The 19760-nt window shown below is 37.4% G+C and overlaps 1 protein-coding gene across 1 annotated transcript in view; it reads left to right on the top strand.

The window, feature by feature from the left end:
• Positions 1-19760, top strand: part of PDZRN4 (PDZ domain containing ring finger 4) — a 228898-nt gene that overhangs the window by 73815 nt on the left and 135323 nt on the right. The gene's annotated exons all lie outside the window — the stretch shown is intronic.

Genomic DNA, 19760 nt, shown 5'->3' with positions numbered 1-19760 from the left:
AACTCCTGATCTTCCAGACAGTTTTAACAAGTTAAAACTGTGGTTTCTGGTGTTTTCTTGTGCTTAAACAGTGAACCTCTACTAACAGCTAAAATGGAATACTGAATTAGCAGTAATTTGAAGATGCACATATAAATGGAGCTTCTATTGTCTTGATTGGTTTTTACTAGCTTGTGGAGGGAAAGAGAAATAAATAAATAAGGATGATGATGATGCATACCCAATGTAAATGAAAGCCTAGTCAAAGAACAGCCATAGATAAATGACAGTTCTTACTTTTGCAAGACATTAGGGTATGAAATCTGAGAAGAAACCTCAAGATCTATTCTCATTCAAATCTCTGTTGTTCAGGATGAAACTCATGACCATCCTTAACAAATACTAAGGAATATGGAAAACCTGTGTTGGTATTTTCCCAATCTCAAATGACTAAAAAGCATATGTGGGGGGTTTTTTTGTTTGGGTTTTTTTTGTTTGTTTGTTTGTTTGTTTTGTTTTTTTGGGGGGGTTTTTTTGGGGTTTTTTTTTGTGTTTTTGTGGGTTTTTTTTGTTTTTGTTTTTTTTTTTACCAGTCCATTCTCACAGAGCAGATTAGGATGATTGCAACTCTCTCTATTCTCAGTGAACACAGAAAGCAATTAATGGTCACCTGACTGTAACAATTTCCCATACTGGAAGGCTATTATTGTCTCTCTTGTTCTTCTGGTAAAATGCTATCACTACAAACTTTTTGTCCTGTTGGTGTCTAGTCAGTTGTTCCCAATATGTTTATGTGCTTGTGCATTGTCCAGTCCAGATTTTTCAAAGTTGGTCTTAAAATTGCAAAAAATTTGTCAACACAGTGACATCTGCAGGGTTTATACGCATACAAACTATTTTCATCTAAGCCATTCATAAAAATGGCAGGTTTTCCAGGACCTGAGACAAGTAATTGCAGATTTTCTTTATACCTTTTCTCAGCTTGATGGAGAAGAGCTGATAAATCCTTTAAATTGAGTGCAATTCTATCTTGACCATATTTATCTCTTCTGCTTCTGGGAATGTCACGTGTGACAGCATCAACAGCTTCAGTGGTCAGGCGATACCACATCTACTGCCTGTTCCTTATCCAATACAGCAGTTGGTCTGTCAGAGACGGAAATGAGATTGGCCTGAGTTCTTCTTGGAAAACCCAAATTGTGCGTTCCTTATCACATTATCCTTAAGGTCTTTAAAAATGGATTGTTTAATAATTTGTTTTATTGTCTTTCAAGTTATTGAAAGTAGAGCACTGTTTTTCATTTCTTTCTGACTGCTTTTTCCATTTTTAAGGACAGATGGTGTGCTTGATCTCTTGTCTCCAAATCCTTCATTCTCTCTAAATTCTCAATGTACTTCAGTTGTTTCATTATGTACTGTTCTGTGGCCAACCTGAGAGCATATGACCTACTAACATTATTTGACATTTTTTGCCCTGATAATATGAAGTCTATACAGCTGTGTTGATTTTCTTTTCCTCTTTTGTGCCAATAATCTGCTACTTTGAAGGTGGTGTGGAGGGGCTTATCAAAAAAAAAAATAGTATTACAACCCATTGAAGATGTTTTACTTAGATGCACTGTGAATTGCTACTAGTGATAAAATTAAAATTGACTATAAATCAAGCTTACAAACAAGTTTAGGTTCTATTGAGGAATGATTCCTTTTGCATGGCTTCACAAGCCAAATTGAGGCGTTATAGTTTTGAAATGTGTGTAAAGTCTCTAAGGCGTTGGCCATCTCTGCCAGAGCACTGTAGTTGAGGTAAAAAACAAAGGATCTCCAGAGATTCCTGTGTGTCCCCAGAGAGACTACCTGTGAAGTCTAGATGAGTATGTTTAGATACCTAAATGGTAAAGGTTAAACTGGAGGAATGGAGGTGTTTAGGGCAGGTGTCTAATGACGTGCCGGTACTGAGGGGCAGCTAGGTCATCTGTGATGCGTGTTCATTTCTTTATATGACAAAGAACTTTAAAACTAGGTAAGATTTTTGTGAGCCCCACTGTGATTGTATTAATGTAACCAGTATGACCTGAGCCCTGTGGCATTTATTTTTTGAATGCTACATATAACTTCACTACATATATTATTACAGGGCACAACTTTGGCCTATATGAATTACCATTTTCTCAGACCATCTGATTCATGAAGTAGGGCTTGGCCCCAGGAGTGGTGAATGAAGCCACTCTTTGGGGGATGGAGTGCATTTTTTGGATCTGAGCCATCCATGCTCTTTACAATGAGGTGGAAATGTGGGTCTGGGGGTTTTTTTACTTGGTTTTAGTTGTATTTGGGGTTTTGGGGGCATGTGCATGTGGGGTGTTTTTTTGTTGTGTTGGTTGGTTTGGTTTTATTTGTTTGGGCTGGGTTTTAGTTGTATTTGGGGTTTTGGGGGCATGTGCATGTGGGGTGTTTTTTTGTTGTGTTGGTTGGTTTGGTTTTATTTGTTTGGGGTGTTTTTTTATAATATGTTTGTGGCCACAGCTCGCTTCACAGAGAGCAGCAGGCACAACCTTCCTGGGATTTCTCCTGGGGAGGGCAGTGAGAAAGCTCAGAGAAGGAGATGAAAACAATTTTTATCTCTATTTGCTGCTCCTGCCGTTTGCCACATGAGGAATGTGTCATGGAGATTATTTACAAAAAAAGTGATTTGTTAATTGGACTCTGGTGATGGTTGTTTTGATTGATTGACCAATTGGGTCAAAGCTGTGTGCTGACTGTCTGAAAAGGGTCATAGGTTTTTCTTTAGTATAGTTTAGTATAGAGTATAGTATTAGTATGTAGTGTAATACAGTATAGCTTAATAAAGCAATTGTTCAGCCTTCTGAATCATGGAGTCAATGCAAGTTATTCCCCAGCTGGGGATTGCCTTGAGACAGTCTGTGTTTCAGATATAGACAGTGAAGTTGGGTCTTCGATTTGGCTGCTGTTCATGCACTTATGTAAATGCTGCCCTTTTGTCACATTTTACAACTAAATAAGTACCTTTTTGATGTAAATGATATCCTCATGATGTGGACCGGTCTGCTTTGTGAAATATCTCATTAAAAAACTTGGGCTGTATTACATGCTAATAGCATGGAAGATGGTTACTTGGTAATCATTGGTTATGTTGATATTTTTACTGAGAAGTAATATAAAGTAGGAAAAATACATTAGAGATGTTTATTACTTTGCTCTTCTCCACAGAAAATCAGTTTAAAACTTGATGTTAAATAAGAAAATAGAATGGAAAAAAAAAATTGGCCTCAGCAACATTTAATGCAGCACAGAGGACCAGTGGTCAGTGAAACCTTGTATTAACTTGTTCTTTTAAAGGGTATCTATTCAATCTTTACCAGGCCTTGAGGCCTTGCAGGGAAGCATTGGGCTGGAAGGGAATGTTGCTCCATTTGAAACAGCTATCTGCAGAGTGTAAGTACATTATAACTGCATTGATAGTTCCATTATCACAGCGTGAGTCTATCAGACTCGGTGAGGTTGCTAAGTAATCAGTCAATTGCAGGTCTTTCTTAAGCAGGGCTCTGGAAAATAAAAGGAATGCTGTATGGAAAAGTATTTCTCTTGGTGTTTATTTCCAGTGGTGGAACTTATTTTAGTAAAATAGTGGCATATTTTATTCCAAGATGGAACTGTATGGCAAATCCACACTTACAACACTGATGCTTTAATGTGAGGCTCTGCCATACTGAATAGCACTAATGCACAAGGTTGCCTCGAGATGCAAAAGAAAAATGGATAAGAAGAAAATAGAGATGCAAATCTGATGGGCATGAGAGAATGAGATCTATCACATTTGAAGCAGATCATCTGTAGCAATAAACTGCTAGTTTCAAAACTGATACCTTTACAGATATAATGATGGCTCAGAAAATAGCCACCATATCAAACAGGAGTCAGATTGTCCATTACTGCAACAGCAGGATCACCTTTACAATTGCCTGTTGCAAGGTGTCATTAAAAAGATTAGTTGAATCGTTGGGCAATCTGAACACTGATGCCAACATGTGAAAAATGCAATCTAGAGCAATTTTATTTCCCCTGGAGTATTTCTGGTCTTAATATCACCAGACATTTGCAGTTTGGAAAGTTAGATTTCAAACCTGTCTGGTAAATCTTAATTTCATAAGTTTTTATTAGAATTTTTGAAGTATTCTTTTGTGATCGTTGAATCTTAAGACAACAGAAAAACCTGGTAAATCTTAGTCCTATCTTTGCTAACCTTAATTTAATCTAAAAAAGTTCAATGTAGACTGGAAGAGCTACCCAAGTGTGAGGAAAAAATAATCAGGAGTTAAAAGAATTGAGAAAGAGGGATATTATTTAGAATATTTTCTAAGATTTTTCTCTTTAAGCTAATTAAACCTCTTAAAATAATGTCAGCTTTTTGTTTGGTTATATGCCCTCGTCTGCAAGAACCTAAGACTTGCTAGCAGAGACTCCTTAGGGAGCAAGGGGATCCAGGAAGAGAGGGTCTCTGTGGCCTTGGTCTGCTAAGATACTTGGAGTTTACTCACTTAATGGTCTGTTCAAGCTACAGTAATATCTGTTTAATTGCATATTTACAATGGGTATTCACCAAGAAGCTTTGTAGCTTCTCTCCACAATGAGGAGATGGAGATCATCTCCTCCAGAAGATGTGTTAGAGGAGCTAAGTTTATCCTTCTCATTGACCTTTTTAGGGGAACTCAGGAGACACATGCTCTAACAGCAGAATTGCTGGGACAGGTTCCTTCTCCATTTCAGCAGTAAGTGCTTGGTGTTGTTTGAGTCTTAGTGAGCAGGGAGCTGTATTTGCCCTTTTAGAAATTTTGATTATTCCTAGAGTGCGTTATGAGAAGAGCTCGTTTGGGGATTGATCTGTTTTTTCCCCATGTTTCTATAGCATTTGAGCATGGACATCAGGAGCAGAGCTGTGACTCAGATTTTTGTTTCGGAACTGCAGTTTTGCCAAAACTGGTAGTGCAGACTCAGTCTTGAACAGTCTCTGTGCATCTTGATCAAGACAAAGACGTGTATGAACATCTCTGCCTTTTGTTCTCTGACTACACATAACCTTCCTGTAGCCCTGCTGCTGTATGCTTAAGAGATAAAAGTTCCAGGAGTAAAGCTGCAGCACACTGGGAAGTTGAGGGTGTGGTGTTTTCTTTCAAGCACCTCAAGAATCCAAGATACTTCTGAGTCCCCAGCTGCTTCCCATTGTCCAAGCACAGACTTGTGAAGAACATGAGTATGGGCAGTTAAGGTGCTTTTTTGAGTGGACAGCATCTGTGTTTCTGCCTTTAGTCTGTGCATCTTATGGCATATGTTGGAACTTGCAATGAGAGCAGTGACTTAATAAAAACTGGTAGTGTGATTCTTCCAGCTATCCCTGAAAGGATATTTAGGGGCCTCGTATTCTTAGACAAACACAAAATTAATCACAGTACTAAACTAGAAGTAAATCCCATGTGAACTTTGCTATATTTTTTTCATAATTAAAAAAAAAAAAATCAGTGTGCAGAATTGTTAGTGGTAGCCTCTGTTTACACTTGTGATCTAAGTTAATAGTGTATGTCTATTTTTAATACAGCTCTACAGCAATGTTTACTGCTTTAAAAAGAAAGGGAAAATGTGAAATTAAAAACCACTGAAGGAATTCATAAAGATAAATGCTGCAATATGGTAGAGTTTTCAAGGGAGGTGAGTATAAGGATCAGCCTTTAAATCCACTTAAGGGTTGAGAAGAAATATACATATCAGACAATATTGTTATTACTACTTCATAAAATTTGGCAGAAGCCCTGATGCATCTTTCTTGTATAAAAACACTGCCCTGCAGTTCAGATCATTTGGCTGCTATAAAATAAGTTCAAATCATTTGCCTCCTTTTTATTTTATTTGCATCTTTGCTTAGAATCAAGCTGTGCATGTGTGAAAAGATGAGTTGAAGGGGATTGTGTCACTTTAAAATTCATTAATAAATAATGATGCATTGATATTTTATGAATAATCTCTCCCAGCAAATTTTTGGTGTAGTATTGGGGAATTGCATACTCAAGTGTTTTAGTCTTAGACAACAGGTTTAGTTACTTCCACTTCAAAAGACTTAAGGATATGTTGGTATAAGATTTTTTTTTTTTTTTGTGGCAGATACTGTAAATTCTAATAGTTTACAGCCATATGTTAAAAAAGTGAACAAAATGTACTGCAACTTTCTGTTCATGTTCAGCAGCTGTCTTATACTGTTTTGATATCAAAAGAGCATCAAACCTAGAAGAGGTATTTATCCTTGATATCGTTTATCGTAAAAATGTCCTCTGAATGTCAGTCCCTGACCTTGTGGACTCAAATACTTTGAATGTAAATATGTGTATTATTTCCTTGTACAGTGCAATTTTGAACTCTATCTGTCCTTGTTCTCACACATTTATTTTATTACAATGAGAGATTCCTATGCTAGACAAATTATTTTTTCTACTTTCGTGGCCATAACAGTGAAATAAGCAAACTGACATTTGCATTTCTCATTTCTCGCATTACGAAGTTCTCATCCCCCCTGCAGGCATCTGCCTTTTGGGTTGGGTGAAAGACATTTCAAGACTCAGTTGCTAAAAGTAGACTTGTAAAACTCTTGCAATCAAACATGGAAGCTTCAATGCCCTGTCCAGAAGACATGAAATTTCCTAATTTATTATTGATTTTTCTAATTGTATTGAAAATGCAACTAAGCACAATAACATAGAAGAAATTAAAATATGCTGTTTATTGTAAAGTGGAACCCTAAAAAATATAAATTCACCCTCATCCATCAAAAAAATCTCAAAAAGTCTTGTGGTTGCATTGCTAGTACTAGATGATTATTTTGAGGAATTTTGCATGAATTAAAATCCAGGTAAATAAAAATAATAGTAAATGAGTTCGAGAAGGTTGGTCTGGAGGCTTTATTTTATCTCTGGAACATGTTTTGTAGGAAATTGTGAAAACTGAGAGTTTAATGAAAGTTCATAATTAATTTTTTATTTAAGTCACCACCCAAAATATTCAAGTTGCTACTAATTATGACAATATAAACTTGTGGAGGGTATATTCAAACTGTGTGCTATGTTCTTTGTTCCACTTTTTAACACTGGGATAAGACCAGATGTAGTCATGACTTACCAGTGATACTCTGTTCTCCTGGAAGACCTCTTTAACCCATCTGGTGCTGTCTCCTAGTAGAGGTGGGGAGTAAATTTAGGAAGTCCTTGTGACAATCCTTATTTCATTTGTGGGTGAGTGGATAACTGTAAGCCTGCATAAAACAACATTGTTTCTCCAAATCCATTCAGAAATTAGTTTTTGCTAATAATATTCAAAAAATCCTACCATGAGTGATTGTCTTGTACAATGTACGTAGACTTAGAAATGCTTTTGCCAAGGATTATAAACTAGACATGATTTAGAGTAGATCACCTACTCCTTGAGCCATTGTTTCCTATAAATAGTTATAAAATGTAAGAAACTGTGTTTGTAATGTGATCTTACATATATTTAGGAAACAAAATACATGAACATAAAAGATACTGTATTTAGACTGCATGTATGTAAATCATCATGGGTAGAGATTTTTTATTTTAAAGGCTTAGTAATTTAACCTACAGAAAGCAGAAGTGGAGTCTTAAATTCAGTGGGAGTTCCAGTTCTTAAAAAGATTTCTTTACTGCCTCTGGAGCCAAAGAGCAACCTAGTTCTATTTTTAGATTTATCCATAGTAAGGATAGAAACACTGCTCTGTATGTAACCTTCTAGTTGACTGCTACCGTGTGTGTTTAGTAAAAGACATGCAAAATCATGTAAAAGGAGATGAAAGGTATGGTCAGAAATCTTGGCTGAAAGGCATTTTTAACACTGCATGGGTTCATTTCCTTTACTGTTGCTATCTTGCAGGTACTTAGCATTTATAGACATCATACCCTTGTAATTGAACTTGCATGAATCATTTATTTACTACACTGCACTTACGGGTAATATATGTCAAGGGAATTCATTTTTTATTATAGCTGATGGAGCCATTATGATGTCATAATATATACAAGGATAGAGGTATAGCTTGGGCAGAACTTCTGTCTCCTACATTTGGGAAGCTCAACACTGTCTACATTTTCTATTTTCAAAGCAGAAGTGCAAGTTTTGGTATTGTAGTATTCTTCTAACCCTTCACATCAGCTTTTTGGGGCAGGTTAAAGAATAAAGTTATCCTAGATATGGCAGTGATGATATCTGCACTTAATTTGGTATGAAAAAGGGAAAAAAAAATGAATGGGCACATTCAGTGGGAATAAAGGGTTTGGTGCCTAAGAGTAATATCTTTATGTTAGCCAAATCTCTGAAGAAGCATTTCCATAAGAACAGCACATACATCTCTAGGAATGCTTTTGAGAAGTTTATTTTTGAGTTGTGGCTATTCTGTCCAGAGTAGCCCAGTGCTATTTGAGTTGCTTAGTCAGATGCATCCTTTCAGCACTCAAACTAAACAGCCAGAAAAAAACCTGTTTTCTTTTGTCTTCAAGAGAACTGTATTTCACAGGTTAGGATTTAATGACTCAAATTTAAAAGCATTTTTTCTAGACTAGCATAGAAGAAAATCTAAATAGGAACTCTTATCAATAATATTATTTGAATAATCCTAGCTTTGAGCTCCATCTCGTTTTGGAGGAAAGTTTGCTGCTCTGTTTAGTTATTTAGTAGTCTGTATTTCAGTAAAATTTAAAGCTTACTAGGAACAAGATGCCAGTTTGAAACAAAAACTCTATATCTGCATTCCCAAGAATCTATGATGCTCATACCAGTGTAGAGGTGTCTGTGTTGTGAAATGTCACAGAAATATATCTATTTCTCTGTGCATATAGTGGTAACATCTTGGTGTCTGTTTCAAGTCTGTAGTTGTCTAATATCTTTTTTTATACAACCTATAATGTTTTCTACTAAACAGTAGCAAAAGAATTTAAAGTTATATAAATATATGTGTTTGACAGAGTGTTTTGGAGCAAGTCTAATAGGGAATCTGAACAGTGTTTATGGTGACTGTGTTACATTTCAAAAATGCATCTTCTCAGTAACAATAGTAGATTTTGAAGCAGAAACAGACAATCCTTTTGGGAAGTTTTGATGAAAATAACAGTTTGATAAAATTCTGTGTATCTGGATAGGGAGTCTAATAAGAAAGAAATGTCTGGCTTCTTAGATTTAGAAGACACTCTTAGGCCTTTCACTTCTTTATTACACATATTACCAGAGCTTAACCCCAATAAATATGTAGAATTAAAAGAAATATTTTAGTGCTATTTTAAAAGGGAAAAATCTAAAAAATCCTTCAGCTCCGTTTTTCTTTAATATGTTAGTTAACCTACTAGGTATGCTAATAGTTTAAAAGAAGGGGATTAACACATCATCTGAGAAGATGAGGTCAAGTAAGTAATTACTTGATTTCACTAACAATCAGATCAGGCCCACAGGATATTTATAACCATTATTTATTTCCAATATCAGGTTTGATGATTTTTCTCTTTTATTTATGGCAGCTAACTATGCTAAAATTTCACTGACGATGTGTCTGAAGGAAAAATAAAAGCTGTTTTTTCTGCAGAGGAAGGCTAAATCTCTTCTAAAATTTAAACCAGATCAATCAGATGGTTCATCAATAAATATATGCCATCTTCTGCAGTGCTGCCTGTGACCCACAACTTCAGAAAGCATGAGCTCACTCTGAGGTAGACAAAACACATTTGAGTTATGTTCTCTTTTTGAAAGCAAAGATTGCTTCTAATTTATTGAGTCAAGAGATAATTAATTCTCAGATTCAATACAAGGACCCAAAAAATTCCAGTCCGTTTTTAGATCCCCAAATAAGGCTTAAAACTAGAAACTAAGAAAGTAAGAGGGTTTTTGTCAACAAAATCAGACATATTCAAAAGTGGTCTCCAGATGGTCTCTAGCTATCACGCTAACAAAAATATAGCCATAAAAGAATTTCTCATTTCATTTTTTTTCCACCCTCTGGGGGGAAAGCAGGAGCATAATTTTTCTTTCTCTTCCTCCCTTTCAGTCTTACGGGGAACTAGAGTCTTCTAGGTGATGACACTGCCAAACTGTGTTTCCACATAGCTGAACATCTTGATTGCAAAACAGTGCAGCTCTTATGACTGCAAACTTCACACTTCTCTTTCCATCTGTCTTGTCTTTTTGCCTGCATCAGTGCTATTGCGTACCAGGTTCCTGTGCTGGTTTGTTTTATCAGCTTAATGGGACAGGTTGTAGTGCAGGCACTCTTAAGTCTCCAGACTAAAGGTAATTCCTCCTGCTGGCATTTTTTTCTGTAAGGTAGAAATATACAGAGGTTGCTTCTTATTTGTGAGAACTAAGAAGCAAAGTCAACTAGCAGATCTTTGCCAGGCTTGCAGTTCCAATTTCACTTTTATAAGCCTGGAAAAGCACACTTTAGAACTTTTTGGAGACTTTTCTTGTACAGAACACCTTCCTAACTCCACATTTTCTTTGCATGACACTAGATGCATGTTTTCTGTGTCACTCATATTTCATTTTGATGGAAGAACTGGATGAGGGAAAATACAGGGCTCAGGCTTGGCTGGAAAATCAAGGTCAGTAATTCAGGGAAGGAATTTGCAGTATTCCTAGAAAACCTTATAACAGAAAATTGTCTTCTGTGTGTGGACTCAGATTGTTTGGCTAAGATCAAGGCTCCTTTTTGCCTCTTCTTTTGGCGTCCTTCTTGTTGATGTAAAGTGTGGGAATAACAGTGTGCTTACAAATTTTTCTCTCAAATGGAGTGGTTGGCAAGTATGAAAAATTGTATGCAAACATCATCATTTCACTGTAATTTAAAAGGTGGTTCAAATAATATGCATAGCCTGCATAGTTTAACATGATTCTGAATTGAGCTTTTTGTGTAGGAACTGAAGTTTCATCAGGCTTCTGCATGTTAAATGTGTATAGATCTCCTTCCTCTCCCCCATTTTTAATTACCCATCCAATTGTTTTTAGCAGTCAATTCTCTGTAGTTTATGGCAGTAAATTATATCGGCAGTCATTGTTTTGTTGTGCAATAAGCTATTGCTAATTGGCATTTCCTCTTTAATAGACTCTGTTAAGAATTATGTTAAAATAATTGCTGCCAGAAAGCACAGTACGGAACTCTTAATTACTGGCTAACAGTTCTGTCCTTCAGATCCTTCCTCCAAGCTATGCTTTCACAGAGCATGTGCTTTTAATTTGAATTCAGCTCCATAAGACTCAGGAGAATCTATTGTCTATCAAAGCCGAACTTGTAATAATGAAGGATTTGTCACAGCAGATCAGACACCAGGTCTCTGTAGTCTGGTGCCATGCCTCTGGCAGTGGCTATTTCTTGATGTTTTAAAAGAAGGTAAATCTCTTCCCAAAAGGCTAATGCATGTTACCCCTTTGCGTGACATTGCACATTTCTTTCTAAACCTTGCAATTCATTGTCTCATACCCTGAAGCATAAGATTTGATTACCCCTATTGTCTTACCTGGCATAACTACAAATGTTATTATCAGTCATAAAATTATGCAGCTCTTTTTAAAACGTAGCTATGGTTTTTATCTTGATGATCTGAATTGACAGCCAATTCCATTGCTGTGTAAGAGAGATGTTTTTCTATATTGCTTCTGCATTTGCTGTTCTTTCATTTAAAACTCCTTTCATTTTATGTAATAGAGAAAAAAGTGGAACCTGATCAGATTTTAATATATCCTATCTAATTATGAATATCTGCATGAAATCCCCTCTACGTATCATATAATTTTGGCAGCTATAAAATTCTGAAATTCGTTAGTTGTTTTATTCCCTTCCATTTATTGGTTCAGCCTTAGAACCAGTCAGTTGTTTTCCTGTGATATTTTTCTTTTTTTTTTTAGTCCTGAACACACTAATAGACATTCAAATGTACCCAGTGTATGATATGAGACCTATATTTTTTAATTTCATATCACTCATTTTCCCTCATGGTGTGAGGAAATTTGGTAAAAGAATGGTCTTCTGAAGAATTTTGCTTTTAAGTTAATGACCATGGACTAATTGTAGATTTTAGACAGCTAAATTTGAAGATCTTTCAGTCTTTTCAACAGATCTTCAGAGTTTGAGTAATCAGGATGTGATCTGTTATGGGAATGATATAGTGTGTTTATGGACTTCATTTTTAATTTGCATCACCTTGTATCTGTTTAAACACAATTTAGTCAATCCTTGTGACAGATGATTTTTCTTAGACGTTTCCTAGAAAAAATGTAGTGTCATATATCCGGAGGCAAATGGAATAATTGCATGCTATATAGTACATGCACAAACAAAAACAACCTTGCCCAGTTATTATAGAATATCCTGAGGTGGGAGGGACCCACAGAGTTGAGGCCAACTCCTGGCCTTGCACAGGACAATCCCAAGGGTTACACCATGTTTCCAAGAATAATATCCAAACTCTTCCTGAACTCTGTTGGGCAAGTACTGTGACCGCTTCCCTGGGGAGCCTGTTCCAGTGCCCAATCACCCTTTGATTGAAAAACCTTTTCCTAATGTTCAATCTAAACCTCTCCTGACACAACTTCAGGCTGTTCCCTCAGGTCCTGTCACCAGAGAGCAGATCAGTGTCTGCCCCTTTACTTGCTCTTGTGAGGAAGTTGTAAGCAGCCATGAGCTCCTCTTCTCCAGAGTGAATCAGCCAGGTGACCTCAGTTACTCCTCATATGGCTTCCCTTCTAGACCCTTCACCAGCTTCATTGGCCCTCCTTTGGACATGCTCTAATTTCTTTATATATGTCTTATATAGTGTGGTTCCCAAGCCTGACTCCAGCACTCGAGGTGAGGAGCAGAGCAGGGCAATCCCCTCCCCTGCCTGGCTGCCAATGCTGTGCCTGATGCACCCCAGGACAGGCTTGGCCCTCCTGGCTGCCAGGGCACTGCTGACTCAAATTCAACTTTCCCTCAACCAGAACCCCCAGATCCCTCTTGGCAGCTCTGCATTCTCATTGCCCATTCTGTACATTCAGGGTTGTCTTGTCCCAGGTGCACAATCTGGTATTTGTTCTTGTTGAACTTCATCTGGTTGGTGATTGCCCAGCCCTCTAATTTGTTGATGTCTCTCTGCTGGTTCTCACTCTGTTTCAAAAACTCTTTCACGGTGCTGTAGTGTACACTGAAACAGAAATCTGTTTCCTCATATTTATTTTTTCATAACGAATTTTCATTTTACTACTTCTAGTTTCATTTTCTAGTATCATCTAGGTTTTTTAGCTACTTGAAGATTGTAAAACTTTCCAGAATTTAAAAGCCCAGTAAACTTCTGCTACCACGGTTCCTAACTTGTTCAGTCCCATTTCCAAGTTGTTAATAAATAGTGCTCATCTAAATAGCAACCCCAGGAGCATTCACTCCTACATTTTCTTCATTTTGAGGGGCAGCCACTTGCCATTAATCATTGTTTCCTATCATTTAACATTTTTTCAGTCAATTCTGTGACTCTGTCCCTTGCCCTACAGTTATTTATTTTCCTTAAAAGACTCTAATGGAGGCAGTTTATGAAAAGCTCATTGGAAACTCAGGAAAATTAAGTGCCTTAGGTCATGTATTGTGCTATTTCAGCAACTGTTTCCAGAAGAGCTCAGAAAGCCGGTCTTGTTTTGCTGTTGCTAGTGAGGTTGGTCTGAAGACAGCTCGGGTTGTGCCGTGTGCCCCGAATCGCGGCCGGGGCGCGGGTGGCCGGCGCTGTCCGCGGTGCTGAACGGCCCTGCCGGGAGGGACTGCGGGGTCCTGGTCCCGGCTGGCGTCCTGCGCTCCTGCTCGGGGCTTCTGCATCCTTCCTGCACACAAGGGCCAGCCCGGGCTGGCAGAAAGCTGGGCTAGCAGCACAGTGCTACTTGAAGTTCAGCAGATGTGCCCATCAGCAGCAATTCAGTTACAAGTAAGGGGAGGTTGAGATGAAAGGTGTTAGCAGAGGTATGGAAATAGTCAGTTGTGGGGATCTAAATACTGAATAGGGAATAATTCTGCCTTGGATCAAATCCTAGCTCTAAGAAATTCTTTACATTTAAGTTATTAAATTTAAAAACGTGGCACTGGGTTCTTTTTTCTTAAAAATCATCTTGATAGATGTCTTTCTACATGCAGGTGAATTGATTATTTGGCGATATTTTTCTATGTAAAAGCCCAGCATCATTGCTGTCTTATCTTTAATTGGTCTTTCTGCCCAAACTGATGGCTGGAACAATAGAGATCATTCTGGAGCAGGAACTTCTCTCAGAATCCAGGTCTTATCACAGTTTTAACTGGTAAAGGCTGCTATTCATACTGTCATTCACTGATGCTGCATAATAGATGGTGTCTGCCTTGCACACCATAGATAACTCACCAGATTAGGAGCTGGATTTAATTCCACACACTCAACTGACCACAAAACCACTCAGTCTCTCCAAACAGAACAAAAAAATTCAACACCAGCAGAAGATAACTGATAAGTTAGGTTGTCTGACAGCATGACTTTCTTTTTTGCATCAATTGTCATTGAGAAAGTGGCATAACTGCATTTGATTAGGCTTTTATAAAACTTTTAAATACTGTTTCTCCAGAAAAAATTATGACAGTGTAATCTTATCTGTCAGTTTACCACAAGGAAGTACTGAACATAACCACAATCTGTGTGCACTCACACACAGTGATTATTTTATATTGAGAAATAATTATTCCTGATTTTTATTCCCTTCATATGTGTGAAACATGATATAAATTAATAAAATACATGAATATACTTGTTACAAACATTGCATGGTGTATAATGGTTTATGATTTTTCATGAGTAGCCTGTAGAAATAGTCTGAAAGTGGTGTCAGTGCTTTATGATATAATGACAGGGAAAGTTATACTGGCAATAATAACTGCCATTCAATTGTCATCTTAAATGAGTAAGAGACTCCCCTTGTTTATACCTTTAAATAAATAATAAATCATATTTCCTTTGATTTTATTTTTTTAATGTAAAAGGATTGAAACAAAGTAGGACATGTAAGGAGAGAAAGTCCTTCAGTATGTGATTCAGAGCTTCTCCTCTGAGTCATTGGTATTTATTTAATTTTTTGTTTTTATCAGGAACCAAATTGCAAAAGAGCTCCAGGGACACCATTTTGTAAGGCCAAGGAGACAGAATCTTCCTAATACTTTTCCTTGTCCTGGGAATTGAAGTCTTGGGTAAAGGGTTGCATGTAGTTCTCCATCCAGCTGGGCAGAAGAAGAGGGGCTGTTGTCATATGTAGCTTTTATTCCCTGCACCTGGTGGCTCAATCCACCAGCTAGTAGAAGAAAAGAGAAATACACTGCAGTCTCTATTTAGTTGCAATTAATTACTTCCTTCCGCTGTCACGGTAATGGAAAGAGTTCTGTATTTGAATCACAGTTCCTTCCTAGGACTCATCTAGGACTGATGCTATAGGCTGTTTATTGTACACTTTGAGTAAAAGAAGCTTAAGTTCTCCATTAATTCAGTTTGGACCTAAAGGATCTACTTTTTCCAGGAATAAAAATAGTGTATATGTGCATCATCTAAATAAAGCCTTAATATTTTGTGTGCATAAAAATTATCAGAAATGGTTTTTATGTGACATGCAAGTGGTAAAGGGCCATTTTGGGTACACATTAGATAATTCTCAATTGATCTTGTCAAGTTATTGCTCCACAGCTAAATAATACAAGTAAATTTTTTCTTCTCTATGTTCAATTTAACTACTGTTTAATTTAATCATTACAGTGGTGTCTTGCTTGGTTGCAATGCTCTCTGACCATTCCTATACACATAAATATAAAATTTTTGTTCTGAAAAATACACGAGTTTAAATGAAAGTGCAGTGGCAATTAGTTCCAGCGTCTCTTTCCCACAGGAATACAAAGCTCAGCCTTTCCCAGGGGTTACTCTGAAGCCTGTTGGGGGAGAAAGGATGAACTGCAGCAATTGTTTGCTGGAAAACAAAGAGAAATTTTCTTTGTGTGCCACTTTGGGCACTCATAGCTCCCTCTCAGCCCATCTGTTGCCTTGTCAAAGGCAAATGGTATTCTGTTCTGTGTTTCAGGCTAGTCTTAAGTACTGTTTCCTAGAGTCATATTCTAGGATGTTTTTTCCAAAATATCCCATCATAGTATTTCACAAAACTGCCCTGATCAGAAACACGAGACCATGGTTTGCTTCCTCCTGATCTTTTCCTGGTGTCGTAGGGGCTTAGGGACAGGGTTGTGGCAGCGCAGGCCTTGTCTGACAAAGAGGAGAGTATGGCCCTAAACTTGCCTTGAACTCACAGGTTTTAACTTTGGGGTGTTTATTTGGTAAGGTTTTTTAGTGGGTTTTTTGGTTGTTGTTTTTGGGTTGTGGTGTTTCGGGGGAATTTTGTTAGTTGTTTGTTTCAGGGGTTTTGCTTGTTTTGGTTTGGCGTTTCTTTTTTTTTGTGTGTGTGTTATTTGAGACCTGTGCCTAACAGTGCATGCAGTACAAGATGTTTGAAGTTCATAGAATAGGCATTTAGACTATATTGCAGCATATTTTTGAAGGCCTACAGTTTGATCTGGAAGGCATTCTAGATGTCTGGAAGGCATTCTAGATGTCTGTAAGGCCATCTTACACTGCTGAAGGTGGCAAAATATTTAGCAGAGTAATAACAAACGGGCAGCAATGGGAAGGGGACAGGAGTGCTTTGGTAATGACCTGCAACACTTTGCATATCTGACTTGAGAAGAGATAAAATATCTTCATTACTTCACTGCAGCCATCTCAGGTTGGGAAGGCTGAAGATCAAGTAGTCTGGGTGTGTTGTGCTGGAGGATGCAATCTGTATACAAAGTTCAGTGAGCCTTTTAGTTGTAAGTGGCACATTCATTTTTACTGTTTGTGATAAGGGTCTTTCTTCAACTTCTCCTTAATTTTAATTTTTTCGTTTCTTCCTTAGTCTTCTCTGTCACTCCTAAGCTCTCCCTGATTAATTTGTTTATACAGTGAGTTCATTCTTTCCAGAAGTGACAGTTCAGTGAGTTGCTCACTAACTGTTCCAATTTTCCAGTTGATTGTCGACTTGATGCATTTTTTGATCTACAGTGATTTTTATTTTTTTTTAATATCAAAAATTGCATTTACTCTTCTATTTTTTGAAAACAATGGGAAGTCATGATGCAAAGAGTAAATATCCTTGTTAAAGAAATGGAACTGGATGTGTTTCTCAATTGTAACTGCATTTAGTCTAAAAGTATTAAAATACATGTTTCGTAATGTGATCAGCAAATGAAAGGGACAAAAAAATCCCTATTCTGGATGTTAAACTGCTTCCAATTATGTTCTGTTTTTATACAAACTGAAGTTATAATAGGATTATTTACTATATGGTTAAAAAATCTACTGGAGAGAAGATCTAACAACTTGAAGAAAATTAAAAGGCCCATTTATCCAGGAATCTTACAATCAACTGAACTATGAGGCATTATTTTTCAAAATAAATACTATTTTCATCTATTCTAAGATGAAAAAATAGATATAGAAAGAAAGAATATACGTATGCGTATGTACGTGTATATATATATATGCACATACACATACATGCAAAGAGTAGTCTCCCTAGGCTCTTCCTTGCTTTAAAGATGGAAGTTGCGTTAAAATAAAAATCCAATTCAGAGTGTAATCTCTCCAGCTGCCTGTGCAGACCATTGGGTTGGCCTGGGAATTTTCTTGTTACATGTACTGAAACAGTTAGTCAGTGATTGATGCTGTATTAATTCACAGCACTGACGCTTTCCCTTTGTTACCGAACATTAGACAAATTAGTTCTAACAAATTCATGTCCCACCCCCACTGCAACCAAGCTCCCCATTCTGGCTGGTTAGTATTGCTAATAACCTTCATTCAGAGCAAACCAAAGCTTCAGGAAGGAGGAGTTTGCTAAGGGAAGGGGCAGAGAACGGGCAGCAGCCACTGGGATCTAACAATACTGTCATTTGCTGGCAGAGCTCAGCTCAGTAATGACAAATGATCTTTTCATTGTCAGACCCCCCAAATTAATTTTCCCTCCCACTTCTGACGAGGCCACATTCATCACACAGATTGCGTTAAATGTACTTTTGACAGGACAGAGAAAGATGAGTAGTAAAATAATTTGATTCTAGTAGCTTATCTGGGGAAGTTAACCAATGAGATGATACCTGCAAAGGTAAATATTTCTGTAAATGTTCCTGAGATAAATCTGTGTTAAGATTTTTCACAGCATTTGGGCAGAGGGTTAAGCACAAATAAATGAATGAGAAAGCAGTGGAAGGAAGGTGGAGTAATATCTTTAGCTGTTCCCACCAACCTCAGAGTTAAGCCCTGCTTTGTACAGAGGGCACGGCAACTGAAATAGATGTGTACAATTTATGTTTGAATTTATGTTTGTAATATTCAGTTTAGTATAAAATTGGGTTTTTTTATTCTCTTCTTTGAAATTAATTAGTCCGAGATGGTTTTCAAGTACGCTTTTATAACTCCCCATTAAGTTTTTGCTGTACGCTGTCTCTTTTTGGCCATTTAAAAAGATGTAGGAAATTACATTGTATGAAGGAGAACCGAGAGATTTGTCAAGGTCAGCAGAAGCACTAGAGCACAAGGAGGCAGGGGAATCCCAGCACAATCTGGTTTTCTGAAATATTCTGCTTATGGCTGGATTAAGTCACATTAATTGAGCATAAAAGCAGAATGTTTAGTGCTTAAAATGTGACTGGAATTGATGTAAAGATTCTTGTGCAGCAAAGAGCAGAAAGTGCTCTCTGCAAACTTACCTCTAGTATTTTCAGTATATGATTGGCTCTTGGTATTTTGTTGGTGCTTCTTTGAAATAACCATGATCAACTGAACTGAGAACAGTAGCTGTCTGGTCACAGATTGTATTCAGTGCATGATACCCTACTGTTAGATGAGGTTCTATTCAAATCTGAGACTCTTCATTTCCAGCAGCACTGGCCTTTGTTAAAGACATCCAAAATGCCTTCCATATTGCATTTGTTCTTCCTTGATTCACATGGTCCAACACCTATGAACATTCCTTGGAAGTGTTCAAGACCAGGTTGGATGGATCTTCAAGGAATTTGATCTAGTGGGAGATGTCCCTGCCTGTGTCAGGGGGCTTGGAAAAATGTGATCTTTGAGGTCCCTTCCAGCCTAAATCCCCATCATGTGATGAGTTTAATATTTTTCAGTTGGCTTCCTGATCTACTGCTGATATCCAGCATAGTGGTGTGTTGCTTGTTATTCTCCTTTTTGCTAGGGTCTGCTGCTGATTGCACTTGAGCTATGCAGAATTTCAGGTGTGGAGCAAATGTGAATTAAATATACAGATGCACTTTTCTTCAGGGAAATACTGCTCCCAGGTTGCACTGCTTCACTCATCTCTCACTACTTTTGCTCCTATACCTAGATAGGAGCAAAAGTCCACTTGGAGTTCTTTGGTGTTTTATATAACATGTTGGTGGTAGCATGCTTTCATAATTCATACACACACACACAATATTGACATAATTCATACTTCAGTTAACTTTACACTGGTTATTACTGACACCTGTAGCCAGGTTCTATGTCTCTGGTAAATCTTACATTTCTTCTCAATAATGGCATCTGTGCTGCAAGAGATGTGGAAAAAGGTGGAGTAGAAAAGTTCTCATGTGCAGGTTCTGTTAATCACTGGATTGCTTA

The sequence above is a fragment of the Melospiza melodia genome, chromosome 4 (assembly GCF_035770615.1).
Source record: "Melospiza melodia melodia isolate bMelMel2 chromosome 4, bMelMel2.pri, whole genome shotgun sequence".
NCBI lineage: Eukaryota > Metazoa > Chordata > Aves > Passeriformes > Passerellidae > Melospiza > Melospiza melodia.
Note: the sequence above shows the minus strand (reverse complement) of the source record. Positions and strands in the feature narration are given on the sequence as shown.